Raw genomic sequence first — 20,382 nt, 5'->3', positions numbered from 1 at the left:
TTTTTGTTAACACAAGATCTTTAGGAAGTTACCGTAATATTGGGGTCTGTACGAAGACGTGGACCTGTACAGGCTAGTTTTGTCATGGGCTATTACAATATTGAAATAGAAAACTTGAAAAAATCAGGTGAAAATGTGGCAGAAACATCCGAAATATAGGGGCTATGCGAAGGTCTGGTCCTGCATAAACAATTTTCAGTCATAGGATGTAGTAGTAGTAGTACAAATTGCCACCACGATAAATGAAACAATTTTAGTGAATAATGTTATGTAAAATCAACAAAATACCGAATATCATTAGATACCGTTATGTGGGGACTATAACAAAACGTGGACATTTATAGCTCATTTCCAATACCAAAAGTCCTGCAAATTTAATCAAACTACTACAATACGTTCACGTGCTAGAGTGGTTTTCCCAGAGGGACAGACAAATGGACGGACATCGCTAAGTCGACATAGAAATTTATGCTGATCAAGAATGTATACACGTTGTAGGGTCTAAAATGTATATGACAAACGGAATGACAAAGTTAATATATCCTCCTTACTATTTTGGAGGGTATAAAAACGGAATACTTCGGTCGACTATATCTGGTACCTCACAGACATTTCAACATTATTATTATTAAAAATTATCACATCTTCTATCTATATCTATAAAAGAGGAAAATGTTTGTATATTTGTTTGTTTGTAATTTATGGACTCGAAAACCGCTGCACACATTTTCCTAAAAATTTCCAAGTATACTTCAACATCGCCTGAAAGTAACATAGGCTATAAAAATTTTTTAAATTCCACTTGGGACTGGAAATATAAAATCAGAATCGGAGGTACTTCCTAAAAATTTAGATATTATATGCACATTTCTATTGATCGTTTATAGATACAGTCTCCAAATTTGGAATGCCTAACGGAATTTGAAACAAAAATAAATTTGCCAAATTATATAGAAATCGGTTCCGATTTACATATAGCCCCCAAATATATTTTCGACCGATTTCGTTTATTAATTGCAACAAATACGATATGATTGTTCGATTCAAATGGAATTTGGAATGTGTGCCGGAATTTTGGCCAGAAAATAAATTAGTCAAATTATATTAAAATCGGTTCAGATTTGGCCATGGCTCCCATATATGCTTTCGACGGATTTCATGTATTTGATGCATTAAACACGCTGTGTGCGTCACATTTGAATGAAATTTGGAATGTCTGACGGAATTTGTCTAACAAATTTGTTTGCCTAATTATATTGAAATCGGTTCAGATTTAGATATAGCTCCCATATACATTTTCGACCGATTTTCTTTATTTGACGCACCATATACGATGTGTATGTTCGATTCCAATGTGATTTAGAATGAGTGGCGGAATTTGATCAAAAAATAAAATAAGTCAAATTATGGGAGGTATATACAAATCTGAACCGATTTTAATCAGAGCTATTCTAATTCCGTCACATATTGAGCATTGACCCACATCGCCTTTGCTATGGTATTAGGCTAACAGTAACAATTAAAAAAGCAGTAAGTTCGGCCGGGCCGAACTTTGAATACCCTCCACCATTTGGAACGAATTAAAAATTTTTCAAAAAAAAATAAAATCCATTAAAAATTATTTTAAAATCTTTAAAATATCTAATATAGGAAGATGCCGATATATGGGGGATATACGATATTATGGACCTATAAAGACAAATCTATGTCTGCGTGTAAAGTACTTTTCAGATAATTCCATTGGAAAAAGTGGTTAAAATCGTCAAAATACCGAATATAGGGGAGTACCGTTATATGGGGGATATACGATATTGTGGACCTATATAGACAATTCCGTTTCAGGGGTAAAGTGCTCACAAGGAACTACTTGTGTGGATTTTAAGACAATTCCATTGAAAAGTGTGGCTAACATCATCAAAATAGCGAATATCGGGGGGTACAGTTATATGGGGGATATACGATATCGTGGACCTATATAGACAATTCTTTTTGAGGGGGTAAAATGCCCATAAGGGACTCCTTTTGTGGAATTTCAGACAATTCCATTGAAAAATGTGGATAAAATAATCAAAATACCAAATATCGGGGGTACCGTTATGTTGGGGCTATACGATATCGTGGACCTATATAGATGATTCTCTGCCGAGGTATAAAGTACCCACAAGGAACTCCTTGTGTGGATTTTCAGACAATTCCGTTGAAAAATGTGAGTAAAATCATCAAAATACCGAATATCGGGGGTACCGTTATATGAGGCTATACGATATCGTGGACCGATATGGCCCATCTTCGAACTTGACCTGCCTGCAGACAAAAGAGAGATCTGTGCAAAATTTTAGCTTTCTATCTTAATTAGTTTAGACTGTAGCGTGATTACAACAGACGGACAGACGGACGGACAGGGCTAAATCGTCTTAGAATTTTACGCTGATCAAGAATATATATACTTTGTTGGGTCTAAAATGATTATTTCGATGAGTTACAAACGGAATGACGAACTTAATATACCCTCCATACTTTTTTTGGTGGAGGGTATAAAAAACTACACAACAATTTAATTGAGGATACGACGGGAGGTATGTTGCTACCTCAAATTAATTAATTGCAACAGAAATGCCAATCAATTCAAAAGATTGAAGTTGCCTGCACGCTTAACATTTGCTATGAAATTAAAAAATCCGAAGGACAAACCCTTCGTGTATACGGACTAAATTTGGCATGGTCCTGTTTTTTTTTTTTTTTTCTCATGGTCAGCTGTACTTGGCACGATCACGCGTTGGGAGACCGTGGTATTTGTTTTGTTTTTGAATTTGTTTAATTTTTTTTAAACCAACAAATATTCGCATAGGAAATTTTGAATGCATATAAAATCAAAAGCGGTAGCAAAGCGCACCGAGTTCAGCTAGTCATACAAAGTGAAGGAAGTAACCAATATAGTCCAAACCTGGCACGTCGCAATATTTATATCACATTTATTTAGGTCCGATACGAAATGGACAATAATGACCCATTCCTTCGGAATCTACCGCATAAAGGATCGTTGTGCCAATCTAGTTCGATTGAATGAACTGCTTTCTTATCTAGTTCCGGGTACCCCGGCCATTTTATGAAAAATCTGCGTATGAATGATATGAAATATATAAAATAGCTCATACGTTTAGGAACTGGTGTACTGAACTATGAACTAGAATGACCCAAATCTAATGGTAGCAGCAGGGTTTTCATACAAACGACCGGAGTCCCGGAACTAGTTCGTTCGGTCGAACTAAATTGGCTCACCTCTAGCACAACTCACATGAGCGTAATGGCACTCTTCCGTATCTTGGCGCATCCAATAAATATTAATCTAAATCTTTCTTCTGCTATCAATTGCAGTAGAACTAGAATGTTCGTGATCTGATCTGAAATAGCTAATAATAAAATAAAATATGAGCATATCCCGTTTCCGATCCAATTCCATTGTTTTTTTCTTCTCAAATTTGATTTCCCAAAATTTAGATTTCTTTCAAATACTACAATAAAAATAAAAATATTTAATATTAAAATAAAAAAAAACCTTCGGCGTCTTGCCCTTTACGTTTATACAGCAACATAAAAATGTTAACCTTCACTCCATTACTCATTGATTCGTTCATACTTTCTTCAGACCCATGGATCAAAATACCAACGAACGCTGAAATCGCGAACGCCATAGCAACTCTTTGTTGCCAACAACGTCTTTCGATTATTTTCTCAAAGAATTTATAGTGAAATTGCCGAGATTTGAAGTGAACTGTATTATTTCATGTTCGAGTTAAAATGTACCGAGTATTTGGCATTTACATACAAGAACGCACACACATACATACATACGTATTCTACTTTAAATAAATTTCCAATTTCAATGACGTAAAATGCCATCGAGGCACCAGCGTGATGGTTCTGCTGAGTCTTTCGCGAGTGTGTCAAAGGGAAACTTTCCTAGTTCTTCAACTCTTAAAAAGCAGGAGTGTAAAAAGTAAGGCAAGAATGCAAGCGATGGAATAAATAGTCCCCGAGTGAGTGGTGGTGGGTCTATCAAAGCCAGGAAAGAAAACTAATAAAACCTTCTACGTGTCTACGTCAGCTATGCGGAACAACAACATTGTTCAGCTCACATGTACTGTGTGTGCTACAAAAAAACAACAACAACAAATACAACAACATAAACAAAAGTATTTTTATTAAATTCTGGCCACCTCCAAAGGCAACCAAGTCATCAAACCGAAGAGCGCCCAACAAAAAAAAATAAAAAATAAACACCACCAACAACAAAGGCGAACAAAATATTTACGATTTTTTTATTAGCTTTTTCCATCCAGTTGACAATATGACAAAGTATTGACCTTGTATTTCCCTTGCTAATTAAAAAACATAATAAAGCAACGAACTTAATGGGCGACATACGAACACACATTCACGTTGACCGAGCATACGAATGAATTAACGAAGAGCATTCCAATTTGCGAGGGCTATTATTAGCTCTCTGAACCGAATGAAGGAAATTTATAGGCGTATTATTAATCGCTTACGAGAGACACGGTGTCCCGCGAATGTAGCTAAAACCGCGACACCCATAAATCTTAAGTCGTTTATTTTGTATAGCCTATTTTTTAAGGCGTATGTTGGGAATTATTAAAAAAAATAAAAATCTTAACAAACATTAACTTTAAAAGAAATCATTTAAAACAAGTAAAATAGTATCAGTCGGGTTTGCCGACAGATGTATATCCCTAGCCTTTATATTCAATTTTATGCGAAATCATAGTCCGAAAATTACATATTCATATCAGATTTCTTGTTAAAAGAAAAATGTTTGTACAGGGTGAGATGAAAAAACTGCAACTAACTTCAGACTGCTATCATTTCTAAGCCACTCGTCCGACAGCTCTTATTATTCCAGAGATATCTCATTACATTGTTTATAAGCGTACAAAAGCATTTTGGTGAGAATTTTCCAGAAAAAAAGTTTTTCGTGATGGAATTCAAAAGTAATAGTGGGATTTCTTTATATTTGGCTGTGAAATAAATCTTTTGTGTCTCGTACCATTGCTCGTTACCGTGATACTGGTAGCGTAGCCCGACGTCAAGGAAATGGACGGAAGAAAACAGCAACATCAGCAGAAATGGTTCGAAAAGTATAGAAGCGACTTGATCGAAACTGTTGTGTCCGAAGTATTTTGGAAAAAAATACCAAAGTGTCGATCACCTCAAGCAAGCGCTTCGCCGGGAATGGGCAAAAATACCGCAGAGCAACATTCGGGCAGCGTGTGACGGTTTCATTGGCCGTTTGAAGGCCATAATTCGTACCAAAGGAGACCAATTCGAACAAATCTAAACTTTCCGATATTCTTTGCCTTCATCCAATAAAATTAAAAAAAAAATGTAAAAATTATGGCGTTTGACTTTGTTGCAATTTTTTATCTCACCCTGTATATACAGTAAACATTTCCAAAAACACTGCATTGTCAACATCCGACACATTCACAGTGACTCGTACGCATTTCTAAATTCGGCGGCGAACAATCTTAATGTAACGGAAAGATTTATCCTTATATTCAGATCACAGAGTTGCTCCTTTTCACTCGGTGGAAAATTTGCTGAAGAGAGGGATTGCTCAAAGAGGCGGAGTTTTACACGGAGCTTGAGCTTAATTCTTTGGTTCATGAGTCACTTTCGTAAAAGCAAATCGTTTTGTTTTCTCGATGCTGTAAACTGTAGGAGAGAGGAATTATCGTGTACAAAATCAAAGAGAAGCAAGGGACCGATGGATTTTTTGTACAAAAACAACAACCCTATCATATGCTTTCTTAGTACATATAATAGGGGTTATGTTTTTGTAAACAAAGTCTTTGCTTTTAAATATTTTTGGTTTTGTTTCATTTGCTACTGAGGTTTGCGAAAATACACATCTATATATAATAGAAAGTTGTGTTAGTTACTACGCTTATAACTCAAGAACTGCTGGTCTGATTTTAACGATTTTTAACGAAATTCGGAATTGTCACTTGGTAGAAAAAATAAAATCCAAAAAAATAGCGTAAAAATTTACAGTCTGCAATTATCGTCGATCCACTCGAAAATTTTCAGAAGGGTAGGGTTAGGCTCAGATGGGCTAGTCCTATTATATTCAAAGATGTTCGCAATATATTTAGGGGTAGAAATGGACCAAAAACAGAAACAAGTTCCTGATCACACAATTGAAGCCAATGATATGAGTCATAACCCCCGTATAAGGATACATCCCGATTTCAAATAATATCGGCAAATGTTGGCAATTTGAGAAGAAACCATCTTTGGAAAAAATGATCACTTATTGTTATAACCATCATATAATTTAAGCTATTTTCGGGGTCTAGGCCAATTTTTTCATTTTTTTCGACACATATTTGACATCTTTGTTTCTAAAGGAGTAGAAAATTTTCGCATAAAATTTTCAATTTTCGGAGTTGGGTCCATCTTGGTCTTTACCGCATTCATCAATTGATTTGGCTAAAAAATTGCATTTAATAAATACTCTGGGGTAGAGGACCATCTTACACATAATTTTCCACATAGGAATTGTTCAGGCATAGTCCCCAACCAATGTGTTGTCCGAAAAGAAAATTTAGTATTATATTGAATTTGTAATCCCCAAGAGAAAATTTATTAGGTACGTACATCTATACGAAATAAACTGGGACTCATTCAGTCGGAAATTGTGGCAGAAACATGGAACCGAACATTTGCTTAATCGTCATTCAATTATACAATGACAAAAATATGGGCTCTATGGGGTCTCCAACTCACAATTTTAATTACAAAAAAGTTAATTCCAATCTTACGGTAATGGACCGGGCCAGCTAGTAGTATATACAAATACAACATCGTACAACATGTCATACATATACTAAAAGAGTGCTCGACAAGATTAGAACCTGCTCATATTCAAATGAATTATGATCCGACTCTAAAACGAGCAAAGCCTACTCGCCTATCCAAAAATTGAATTAGCTTGTTAATTTTCGACTTCCAGGAGTGCTCCCATTCAAATTCGAATTCGAGAAAATTTTTCGGAGATCTAATTATATTAAAGTTTTTTTTAGACAAGTTAAACTCTTTGTGCAGATTTTTTTTATACCCTCCACCAAAAAAGTATGGAGGGTATATTAAGTTCGTCATTCCGTTTGTAACTCATCGAAATAATCATTTTAGACCCAACAAAGTATATATATTCTTGATCAGCTTAAAATTCTAAGACGATTTAGCCCTGTCTGTCCGTCCGTCTGTTGTAATCACGCTACAGTCTAAACGAATTAAGATAGAAAGCTAAAATTTTGCACAGATCTCTCTTTTGTCTGCAGGCAGGTCAAGTTCGAAGATGGGCTATTTCGGTCCACGATATCGTATAGCCCCCATATAACGGTACCCCCGATATCCGGTATTTTGATGATTATAGCCACATTTTTCAATGGAATTGTCTGAAAGTCCACACAAGGAGTTCCTTGTGGGTACTTTATACCTCGGAAGAGAATTATCTATATAGGTGCACGATATCGTATAGCCCCCATATAACGGTACCCCCACGCTATTCGGTATTTTGATGATTTTAGCCACATTTTTCAATGGAATTGTTTGAAAATCCACACAAGGAGTTCCTTGTGAGTACTTTATACCTCGGCAGAGAATTATCTATATAGGTCCACGATATCGCATAGCCCCCATATAACGGTACCCCCACGGTATTCGGTATTTTGATGATTTTAGCCACATTTTTCAATGGAATTGTCTGAAATTCCACAACAGGAGTCCCTTGTGAGCATTTTACCCCCTCAAAAAGAATTGTCTATATAGGTCCACGATATCGTATATCCCCCATATAACTAAACCCCCCGATATTCGATATTTTGATAATGTTTGCCACATTTTTCAATGGAATTGTCTTAAAATCCACACAAGTAGTTCCTTGTGAGTACTTTACCCCCTGAAAGAGAATTGTCTATACAGATCCACGATATCGTATATCCCCCATATAACGGTACCCCCCGATATTTGGTATTTTGATGATTTTACCCACATTTTTCAATGGAATTGTCTGAAAATCCACACAAGGAGTTCCTTGTGGGTACTTTATACTTCGGCAGAGAAATATCTATATAGGTCCACGATATCGTATATCCCCCATATAACGGTACTCCCCTATATTCGGTATTTTGATGATTTTGGCCACTTTTTCCAATGGAATTATCTGAAAATCCACACAAGGAGTTCCTTGTGAGTACTTTACACGCAGACATAGATTTGTCTTTATAGGCCCACAATATCGTATATCCTCCCATATATCGGCACCTTCCGATATTAGGTATTTTAAAGATTTTAACAGAATTTTTAATGGATTTTATTTTTTTGAAAATTTTCTAATTTGTTCCAAATGGTGGAGGGTATTCAAAGTTCGGCCCGGACGAACTTACTGCTTTTTTACTTGTTTTTTTTTTTTTTTTGATATATATGCAATGGAATTGGCAATTTAAATGCACTGCGTCTACAAAAAAACCCGTAACGTATGCATTGGTTTGATTCGTTCTTTTTTCCCACAATAACCATATTTTTATAGACTGTCAATCAAAGTAATTTAAAAACCACAATCATAAGTTAAATTTACATATTTTTGGTAAGAAAGAAATCAATTGTGTGCTGGGGTATTCTGTTTTTAAAACCGAACTTTCTAGAAATAATAGCAATTACTATATGAATTTCATATCATGTGTAAATTATTAACCTTAATGTGTCTCACGCTTTAAAAAATTATTATACTTTTCAAGAAGAATATATGTGCATGTATGTTGTTAATAAAAAAACCCTGTCTCTAAAATTAACCTTCTATAACTATAATTTTGCAAGAGAAAACCTTTTTCAGTTAACAAAGGAACCATAAAACACCCACGTTCACACACAAGTCGAGAAAGACTATAAAGCCTCGCCGAGAAGCACCTTTGTGAGAGATAAATGTTTGCGAAGAAGAAAATGTAATGGCATATCAGGACAATGGCATAACTAATGTTGCAGTGATAATGGCTTTGCTTACGACTCTCATTCCTTTGCCATAAACATACGTTAGGGGGGTAATAGCTGAATGAAGATTTATAGATTTTTATTTCTACTTTGTTTAATAAAATTCTGCGTTAAGTTTTAATGGCCATGAAAAATTGAGTTCGGTTCGTCTGTTCACTTTTTCAAGAAAAAAAGCGATTATGTAAAGCCTACAATCGGGAGATGCCGACAATGTGATATCCTACAGCAATGTTTGAGTTAATCTTTCTCTAAATCTTAGCCTCTTTTGTCTAGCATGAAGGTATCTTTGAAGATATCGAAATAATCGATGTCGTGGAGAATATTTTATGGGTGTAAGGGAGTAAAATACAAAATCACATGAAATCTTAACCGATTTTTGATACGCTTCCTTCCTTTGAAAATTCATTCTATGTGCCAAAATCCATTCAATTCGGGCTTATATCAATCATTTTGAGCACAATAAACTTTAAATCGAGTAAATATATATGGGAGTTATATCCAAATCTGATGCGATCTCTATAAAATTTGGCAAAAGTATTTCTGAGCTGCATTTCATATATTTCTCCGAATATCGTTGTTACGGAGTGCATATTATGGATATACAGGACAAATTTCTATAACTAAGCCGATTTTCCCCAACTTTGGCGCACCTATTTTCTGGATCACTTTGGTTATATGTCCCGAATTCCATCCTATTTGGGCTAATATTGCACATTTGGTGCACAAAAATACATGAACATACAGGCGTACGGACATGCATAAATCGACTCAGAATGTAATTTGTTTCCTTCTCTATGTTACAAACAAATACAGAAGGACATAATACCCTGACCCCTATGTGGTCTAGGGTATAAAACCTATATGCCTTTGGAAAATTTTATGAAAACCATTGAAGTCTTAAATGTAACCGCACTCATATCGATTTTTATACCCTAAACCACAAGGTGGTCAGGGTATTATTTTCTATACCCTACACCACAAGGTGGTCAGGGTATTATGTCTTTGTGCATTTGTTTGTAACAGGCAAAAGGAAACGAGATAGACCCATAGTTCCTTTTGATGATCTGCATAGAATCACATTCTGAGTCGATTTATGCATGTCCGTCCGTCCGTCCGTCTGTCCATGTATTTTTGTAAACAAAGTACAGGCCGCATTTATTGCCCGATCCAGATGAAATTTTGCACAGATCATTTGTTTGGCCCAAGTACGAACCCTATTAAAATTGGAGATAACCGGTCAAAATTTAGATATAGCTCCCATATATATCTTCGTCCGATTTACCTTTTATTGTCCACCAAACGTGTAATATCATCCCGAATTGTATGAAATTATGCATATGTAAGCCTGAAAATAAATATGCCAAATTTGATCAAAATCGGTTCAGATATAGCTATAGCTCCCATATATATTGCTCATGCGATTTGTTATTTTTGTCTTCCGCAGTCGTAATATGCACTCTGTTACAACAATATTTGGGGAAATATATCAAATACAGCTCAGAAATACATTTGCTAAATTTTATCGAGATCGGTTCAGATTTGGATATATCTCCCATATATAACTTCGTCCGATTTACCTTTTATTGTGCACCAAACGTCTAATATTTGTCTAAATGAGATGCAATTTGGCACTTACGACCGAATTGAGTCTAGAAGCTAGTATGCCAAATTTTGTGCAGATCGGTTCAGATATAGCTATAGCTTCCATATATATTGTTCATCCGTTTATTATATTTGTTTCCCACAACAGTAATATGCACTCTGTAACAACGATATTCAGGATATAACTCCCATATTTGGATATAACTCCCATATATATCTTTATCTGATTCCAAATTAAGTTTGCACCAAATGGGCAATACAAGTCCGAATTTAAAAGATACAAATGCTTCGGCATATTTGAACTTTAAATTATAATTATAATCATAGCGTGTATGATTGAATTCTCCCATAAAAACTTTTAATTGTTATGTGGAGCTCTACCAAATTAGCAAAGTGGTGTAGGGTATCATAAAGTCGGCCCCGCCCGACTTTAAGACGTTCTTTGCTGGTTTTTTTTTTTTTTTTTTTTTTTTGACAAAGGGATTAAACTTGAATGGACAAAGAAATAATCGCTCAATCATAGAAAATAATCGCTCATACGGTTTATAGGGGTTTGAGTGAAAAGGCTTAAATTGCTGATATCTAGAATGATGAAACTATTTAAATTTTTATACGCCTCTACCATACATGCAATGGAGGATATATGAAGTTTGTCAATCATCGAAACAATCATTTTAGACCCAACAAAGCACATATATTCTTGATCAGCGTACAATTCTTAGTTGATTTTCATTGTCCGTTTCAGGACATTTGGAATGAAATTAAGGGTTTCCGTCCGTCTATCTGTCTATCTGGCTGGTGCACACAATAACTCTCGAGAAGAGTATCCGATTTGATCCAAACTTACAGCATCGTAATATTATTATCAAACATAGATCGAGTTCGGAGATGGGCTATATCGGTTCACTCTTTCTGGAATCTCCCCCACAAAAGGTCGAAATTTTCAAGGAAATATTTATATTTGCATCAGTGCTAGGTCAGGTGTGAAAATGGACAATGTCAGTCCGCTCCATCAAGTACCACCCCATCCCAAAAAGGGTCACAATTTTGAATAATTATAACTCTTATAAAATGTGATTTAAGAGTCCGATTGTCTTCAAATTACACACATCAAAATATTTTTATGACCCCAAGATCTGGTACCTCCCCCACATAGGGTTCAATATATGGAAAAGCAAAACGCTCAAATAAAGCGAAATAAGCAATAAACTCTCTTCAAAATTCAAATAACCAAATATTTTTGCTAACGCAACATCTGTCGTGAAGATGATACATATCTGCGAACCCCTTCTGGTACCTCACGCACAAAGGGTTACAATTTTCAATGCTTTTATCTGTCATAACTTGCGAAAGAAATCAGCGATTCTTTACAACTTGCTATATCTAAATATTTAACTTAAAGAGAAATCTGAGATGAATATGGAATTTATGACTTCGCATAAATTTGGATATAAATGTTCGATTATTTTTTTATTCTGTCCATACCAATATTTTTATGTGTATTAGATAAAGTATGAAAATGGAGTACTTCCGTCGACTATATCCCGTTCCTCACGTACATTTTAACATTTTCTAAAAATGATCACATATCTCATATAAAGTGAAGGAAGTAACAAATAGAGTCCAAACATGGTACTTCGCAATATTTATATCATATTTATTCAGGTCCGTTACGATATGGGCAATGTTGTCCCATTCCTTCAGTACCTACTCCACAGAGGTTCAACAATTTGAATAATCATAACATATTTAAAGTGTACCCTAAATTGGACCGTACTGTTATGTAAATTTTTTTATCAAAACGTGAACCTATATAGCTCATCTTCCTCTAATCTCTAACTGAGAATGTCGATACCTCACTTCAATCTCTCTTACTGATCTTTATCATAAGCAAATAACATCCCATAACGTTTAAATAATTTCTAAAAATGTTTAGATAATCGAAACCACCTGTGCTCGAGCAAGCCTATCGATCACACATCTTCAACTCCTTCCAACAGATCACTACTACGAATGGATGTTCTACAAATGTTATAAATTGTATGATAATATATATCACCTTGTTTGCAACATTTGCGTGTTATCACTGGAACACACAATCGCGCACATGCCCTCATAAAAAGTAAACACATAAATACCACTGTCAATATCGAATGCCATGCCAGATGGCAGTATTGCCTGCCGCAGCGTATACGTAACGTAGCAATCAAAATAACGGAGACGCCACTACAGCCCACAAACGGAAAATATCCAAAGAGATACAAATCTCAACGCCTACAAATCAAATGGGAGTGAAATGAACTGAGCAAGGCGGATGGACGGACGGACGGCCGGGGACATGATGCCGGATGGTTGATTGTCCTACAACGACACAAAGACAACATGACACACAAGTGTACGCACACACACCCATTCAGTAGCCTGGACTCATCTGATGACGAGGTGTAAATATGTACATAGCGTTGATAAGATTTTTTAAGTGCCCATAAACACATCAGAAATTTGCAACAAAGGTCATTGCAAAAGGTCCTTCGGAATGTGCCATAAAATAAAACAACAACAGCAACAAACAAATTTACAAAGGAATGTCATCGTACCCACCTTCGGTCTTTGTTCCGTTTTGTCAAATCTTTGCAGAAATACTCATAGATATTCATGTGGCCTGTGCTCTAGTACCCCTCCAGATGTTCTCATGCCTGTCATCCGTGGCACTTGAACCGCCCGTCAAGCCTTTAGATTTTCCTTTTCCTCAGCGTGGCTTGTCAAGAATTTCCAAACAAATTTCATTAGTTTTGAAAATGTAGTGATGTTGTTGTTGTTGTTCACGTTGTTGCCATCAATGACGGTATGCTATTCAATAGCCAATGTTGCTGATGTTGTTGTTTCGTTCTCGAAGCTGTTGACGTTGTAGTTCTTCGTTTATTGTTGTTGCTCCTGCTGCTGCTATTGGAAAAGAAAAGAGACAAAAACAAAAACAATTTCAAAGGGAAATAAAATTAAATTGTATTCAATTTTATGGTTTTGGAAAATGCAAAAACAGCAACAACAATGATTGAAGTGCAAATTCTCTCACAGTTCTCAAATGATATTTAAGTATGTTTGGTATTTACAGAAGCCGCAAAAACCAACGAAGAAATAAAGAAAAGCAATTACATGAAACTGAAGCATGTACCCCGCCATACTCATCCAATGCCGCGGCGGATAGAACGGCGAAATTGATGGGGAAAGAGATGCACGACATTACAAATGATTTCAAATAATTAAGAGTTTCGATGACAAAGAGCGCACAGTGGGGGAGTTTTCAAATGAATAGAGAGAGCACAGCTTGTTTTTGTGCGGTCTTTACATATTATATTATATGTTCTTATGCGTTTTTTATACCCTCCACCATACATAGTATGGAGGGTATATTGAGTTCGCTATTTCGTTTGTAACTCAGCAAAATAATAACTTTAGACCAAACAAAGTATATATACAGGGTGAGATAAAAACACTGCAACAAAGTCAAACTCCATAATTTTATTGAATGAAAACAAAAAATGTCGGAAATAGCATCAAATTTTAGAATAAGTTTAGATTTGTTCGGCGCTTGTGTTCTGGTGGCCAGCCGAAGGTGCACATTTTCAGCTGACCTCCATGGCAAGTAAACACGATCATTTTGTTTCGGAGAAACCCAAATTCGGCAGTTCACCACTTTCGGCCAAGCGAAACAACTCTTTAGCTCTTTAAAGTCTATTTTCGTTCTGTTACGGTGTAAGTTCTGGCACTTTTTGGAATTTCAATGGCTTTAACCCGAGCTCATTTTATAATATTTGCCGAATGGAAATTGCGATATGTTCAGCTCACGAGCCATTTTTTGCCTACTGCGACGCGGGTTTCGATCAAGTCGCTTATTTACTTTTCGAACCATTTCTGCTGATGTTGCGGATTTCTTCCGTCCACTTCCTTAACGTCGGGCTACGCTACCAGTATCACGGTAACAAGCGACGGTACGAGACACAAAAGATTTATTCACATTTAAATGCTGGAGCTCTAACGATAGCCACTTGTGGTTTTCCAGCCAAATATAAAGGAATCACACTATCACTCTTGAATTCCATCACGAATAACTTTTTTTCCGGAAAATTCTCACCAAAATGCTTTAGTACGCTTGTAAAAAATATAATGAGCTATCATTGGAACAACACCTGTCCGACGAGTGGCTTATAAATAACAGGAGTCTGAAGTTGGTTGCAGTTTTTTCGTCTCACCCTGTATATGATATGTTGGTCCACTCTTTCTGGTAACTCTTCTACTAAAGTTCAGCATTTACACACATATCTCATATATGGCTACAGAGGGTATATATCATTTGATACGGTCAAAACGTGCCTAGTCGAAATAACGATTTTAGACCCTAGGTCGCTATGGACCAAATCCATTTCAGAACATTTGGAGTCGATCTAGCGATGTCCGTCCGTCCGTCCGCCTGTCTGTCTGGGTGGTGCGCACGATAACTCTCGAATGGAGTATCCGATTTGGTCCAAACGTGGTACATCGTAATATTTTTGTCAAAACTAGATCGAGTTCGGAGATGGGCAATATCGGTCCACTCCTTCTGGTACCTCCCCCACAAAAGGTCGAAATTTTCAAAAAATTTATTTTTTGCACAGAAATAGAAACTATAATCCTATATTGCTCCAACTTTGCAAATCCTAATATTTTCGTCAGTGCTAGGTCAAGTGTAAAAATGAATAATATCGGTCTGCTCTAACAAGTCTTATAAAATGTGATATAAGAGTCCGATTGTCTTTAAATTTCACATGCCAATATTTATATTAACCCAAGGTCTGGTGTAAAGATGGAATATTTTCTGCACAGAATCGATAATCCGATTTTGTTCCAACTTTGCAAATCCTAATATTTAGGTCAGTTCTAGGTCAGGTGCAAAAATGGATAATATCGGTCCACTCCATCAAGTACCTCCCCCACAAAAGTTCGAAATTTTGAATATCCATTAAGCTCTTAAAACACTAAATTAACATCCGATTCTAATCAGACTTGGATGATTTAAAAGACCGATTGTCTTCAAATTTCACATATCTCCTTTCAACCCAAGGTCCGGTGCCAAGATGGAATACATCGGTCCACTCCTTCTGGTACCTCCCCCACAAAGGGTCAAAATTTTGAGTAACCATGAAGCTCGTAAAACATAAAATTAACATCCGATTCCATTCCAGACATGGTACATTTCAATATATTCATCAACACAAGATCTGTTATAAAGATAGTAGAGATCGGACCATTTTTTCTGGTACCTCCCCACATAGGGTTCAAGATTTTTAAAAACAAAACGCTCAAGGAATTCGAAAAAAGCATCCAAATTCATCCATCCATCTCCCCAAATTTCCCACATACAGACATTATTTCTAACACAAGATCTGTTGTGAAGATGATATACATCTGCCAACTTATAACTGTCATAACTTGCGAAACAAGTCGGTGATTCTTTACAACTTGCTATATCTAAATATTTCTCTTAACCAGTATTCTGATATGAATATGTAATTGATCGGAATTTATGATTTCGCATAAAATTGGATACGAATGTTCGATTTCCTTCAAATTTTGCGCATACCTATATATTTTATCTGTATTAGATGAAGTATGAAAATGGAATACTTCGATCCGCTATATCTGTTACCTGACGCATATTTCCATTTTTCGAAAATGTGCACATTATCATATAAAGTACAAGAAGTAGTCGATATAGTCCAAATCTGTCACGTTCATAACTCAAGGCTGGGGGTATACATCTTTCGGCAAAACCGACTGATGATATTTTACTTGTTTCAATTAAATTGAATCTTGGATCATACGGTCAAGTTTCGACTAGAATAAACCTTAAGATTCATGTCAAATTGTTTCGAGTTTAATTATTTTTCATCACCTTCATTATAATTATAATTTTCATCACCCACTGTGCATTGCAGGACAGATGCGCAAACAGATGTCATCACGAAAACCACAGACGACCGACGGAGCGACCGCCCCCCCAACCAAGTGTTGATCATTCAAATTCAATATAAATCGCGTGTCTCAAATGCATCGGAAATGTTTCTCATTTTGCAATTAAAACAACTGGTGTCAAGGGAAATGTGCAACGGAATCCGGTTCCATTTAATTCAAATGGCGAACAATTCAAATGGAAGCATTTTAAATTCTGCCTTTTGCATTAACATTTCATTTATTATTTCGAGCTATAAATTTATTATCCGAAGGGAGTTTCCTTTAAAAAATAAATAAAATCAATTTAGGAATGACCTTTGCTTAGGCCGCACGAAGAAATCAGAATACATATTAAAACACCTTTGTATTTAAATAAAAATGATGTTAGTTTCAACGCTTATAACGCAAGAACGGCTGGACTGATTAGAAATTTCACACCGGAAAAAAATATCGCACAAAATGCGCCAATAAGATTTTAAATAAAACCAGTAAAGAAAGTCCTAAAGTCGGGCGGGGCCGATTTTATAATACCCTAAACCACTTTGCTAATTTAGTTGAGCTCCAGTTAATAATTAAAAGTTTTTATGGGAGAATTCAATCATACATGCTATGATTATAATTATAATTTAAAATTCAAAGGACTAAATATGCCAAAGCATTTCTATCTTTTAAATTCGGACTTGTATTGCCCATTTGGTGCAGAATTAATTTGAAATCAGATAAAGATATATATGGGAACTATATCCAAATCTGAACCGATCTCCATAAAATTTGGCAAAGATATTTTTGAGCTGTATTTGATATGTTTCCCTGAATATCGTTGTTACGGAGTGCATATTACGGCTGTAGGTAACAAATACAACAAATCGAATGAACAATATATATGGGAGCTATAGCTATATCTGAACCGATCTTCACCAAATTTGGCATACTACCTTCTATACCAAATTCGGTCGTATGTGCCAAATTCCATCCCATTTGGGCAAATATTAGATGTTTGGTGCACAATAAAAGGTAAATCGGACGAAGTTATATATGGGAGCTATATCCAAATCTGAACCGATCTCGATAAAATTTAGCAAAGGTATTTCTGAGCTGCATTTGATATATTTCCCCAAATCGGATGAAAAATATATATGGGAGCTATAGCTATATCTGAACCGATTTAGATCAAATTTGGCATACTTATTTTCAGGCCCAATTTGGTTGTATTCGGGCTGATATTACACGTTTGGTGCACAATAAAAGGCAAATCGGACGAAGATATATATGGGAGCTATATCTAATTTTTTACCGATTATCTCCAATTTCAATAGGGTTCGTCCTTGGGCCAAACAAATGTTGTTTGCAAATCTCAATCGGATAATAAATGCGACCTGCATTTTGTTCACAAGAATACATGGAAAGACGGACGGACGGACAGACGGACTGACATGCCTGTTACAAACAAATGCACAAAGACATAATACCCTGACCACCTTGTGGTGTAGGAATATTGGTTTCTCACATAAGAAAGTATATATGGATTTTCCTATCTCGCTGAGCTGAGTCGATCTAGCTATGTATGTCCGTCCGTCCGTCTGTCCATGTTAATTTGTAATCACTCTACAGGTCGCAATTATGGTCCGATCTTCACGAAATTTAGAATGGAGGTGGGGCTGGAGCCAGACAGAAAAATTTCCTGATTTTGCAGTTGCTCAACAGGTCGCAATTATAGACCAACCGACGCCAAATCGAACATGGGGCTAGAGCTGGGCTGGGCAGTAGCATTCAAATTTGAATGGTCATCGGGTAATATTTAGTGAGTGAAATAGACCATTACCTTTGTGTTAAATAAAAGTGAAATTTTCCATTAAACAGCGAATATTTTTAATCCCGACGACTGCTGCCATTTCTAAGCCACTCGTCCGACAGCTGTTGAAATTATTCCAGTGACAGCTTATTATATTGTTTACAAGCGTACAAAAGCATTTTGGTGAGAATTTTCCAGAAAACAAGTTATTCGTGATGGAATTCGAGCGTGATATAGTGACTTCTTTATATTTGCCTGGAAACCCACAAGTGACTATCGTTAGAGCACTCCAGCTCTTTATCGTGATAATGGTAGCGTAGCCCGACGTCAAGGAAGTGGACGGAAGAAAACAGCAACATCAGCAGAAATGGTTCGAAAAGTAAAGAACCGACTTGATCGAAACCCGCGTCGCAGTGGTCGAAAAATGGCTCGTGAGCTGAACATATCGCAACATTTCATTCTGCAAATATTGAAAAATGAGCTCGAGGTAAAGCCATTGAAATTCCAAAAAGTGCAAGAACTTACACCGCAACAGAAAGAAAATAGACTTAAAAGAGCTAAAAAGTTGCTTCGCTTGGCCGAAAGTGGTGAACTGTCGAATTTGGGTTTCTCCGATGAGAAAACATTCGTTGTCCTGCAGTTTGTAAACAGACGAACTGATAGTGTTTACTTGCCAAAGAGGTCCACCCAACAATGGTTACAAAATGAGGTTCCTCGCTTCATTTCCAGCGCACAATGGCCACCAAAATCTCCGGAAATCAATCCGTTGGACTATTATGTCTGAAGTATCTTGGAAAGCAAGTTTGGCACTAAAAGATCGATCACCTCAAGCAAGCGCTTCGCCGGGAATAGACCAAAATCCTGCAGAGCAAAATTCGGGCAGCGTATTCGTGCCAATGGTGACCAATTCGAACAAATCTAAACTTATTCTAAAATTTGATGCTTTTTTCGACATTTTTTGTTTTCATTCAAAAAAAAAAAAAAATCTTAAAAATTATGGCGTTTGACTTTGTTGAAGATTTTATACCCAACACCACAAAGTGGTCTGGGTATTATGCCTTTGTGCATTTGTTTGTAACAGGCAAAAGGAAACAAGATAGACCCATAGGTCCTGTATGATGATCTGTATAGAATCACATTCTGAGTCGATTTATGCATGCCCGTCCGTCCGTCTGTCCATGTATTTTTGTAAACAAAGTACAGTTCGCATTTATTACCCGATCCAGATGAAATTTTGCACAAATCATTTGTTTGGTCCAAGAACGAACCCTATTGAAATTGGAGATAATCGGTAAAAAATTAGATATAGCTTCCATGTATATCTTCGTCCGATTTGCCTTTTATTGTGCACCAAACGTGTAATATCAGCCCGAATAGTATGAAATTTTCCACATACAACCAAATTAGGCCTGAAAATAAGATCGAAATCGGTTCAGATATAGCTATAGCTCCCATATATATTTTTCATCCGATTTGTTATTTTTGTCCTCCGCTGCCGTAATATGCACTCTGTAACAACAATATTTGGGGAAATATATCAAATGCAGCTCAGAAATACCTTTGCTAAATTTTATCGAGATCGGTTCAGATTTGGATATAGCTCCCATATATAACTTCGTCCGATTTACCTTTTATTGTGCACCAAACGTCTAATATTTGCCCAAATGGGATGGAATTTGGCACATACGACCGAATTTGGTCTAGAAGGTAGTATGCCAAATTTGGTGAAGATCGGTTCAGATATAGCAATAGCTCCCATATATATTGTTCATCCGATTTGTTATATTTGTTACCCACAGACGTAATATGCACACCGTAACAACGATATTTAGTGATAGATATATCTTTGCCAAATTTTATCAAGATCAGTTCAGATTTGGATATAGCTCCCATATATATCAAATGGGCAATACAAGTCCGAATTTAAAAGA

General features: G+C 36.2%; 1 protein-coding gene across 5 annotated transcripts in view; it reads right to left on the bottom strand.

Annotated features, from left to right (window-relative positions):
- LOC101900373 (FMRFamide receptor) overlaps nt 1–20,382 on the bottom strand; it is a 115,715-nt gene that overhangs the window by 74,429 nt on the left and 20,904 nt on the right. For 2 of the 5 annotated variants that reach the window (XM_005181720.4, XM_005181721.4), the window contains exon 2: nt 13,273–13,614. The exons of 1 other annotated variant lie outside the window; for it this stretch is intronic. The gene's annotated coding sequence lies outside the window, so the exon portion shown is untranslated. The remainder of the gene's footprint in view (nt 1–13,272; nt 13,615–20,382) is intronic. 2 more of the 5 variants (XM_005181723.4, XM_059131576.1) reach the window with 2 other exon arrangements.

This window comes from Musca domestica, unplaced genomic scaffold, assembly GCF_030504385.1.
Source record: "Musca domestica strain aabys unplaced genomic scaffold, Musca_domestica.polishedcontigs.V.1.1 9, whole genome shotgun sequence".
NCBI classification, from domain to species: domain Eukaryota; kingdom Metazoa; phylum Arthropoda; class Insecta; order Diptera; family Muscidae; genus Musca; species Musca domestica.
Note: the sequence above shows the minus strand (reverse complement) of the source record. Positions and strands in the feature narration are given on the sequence as shown.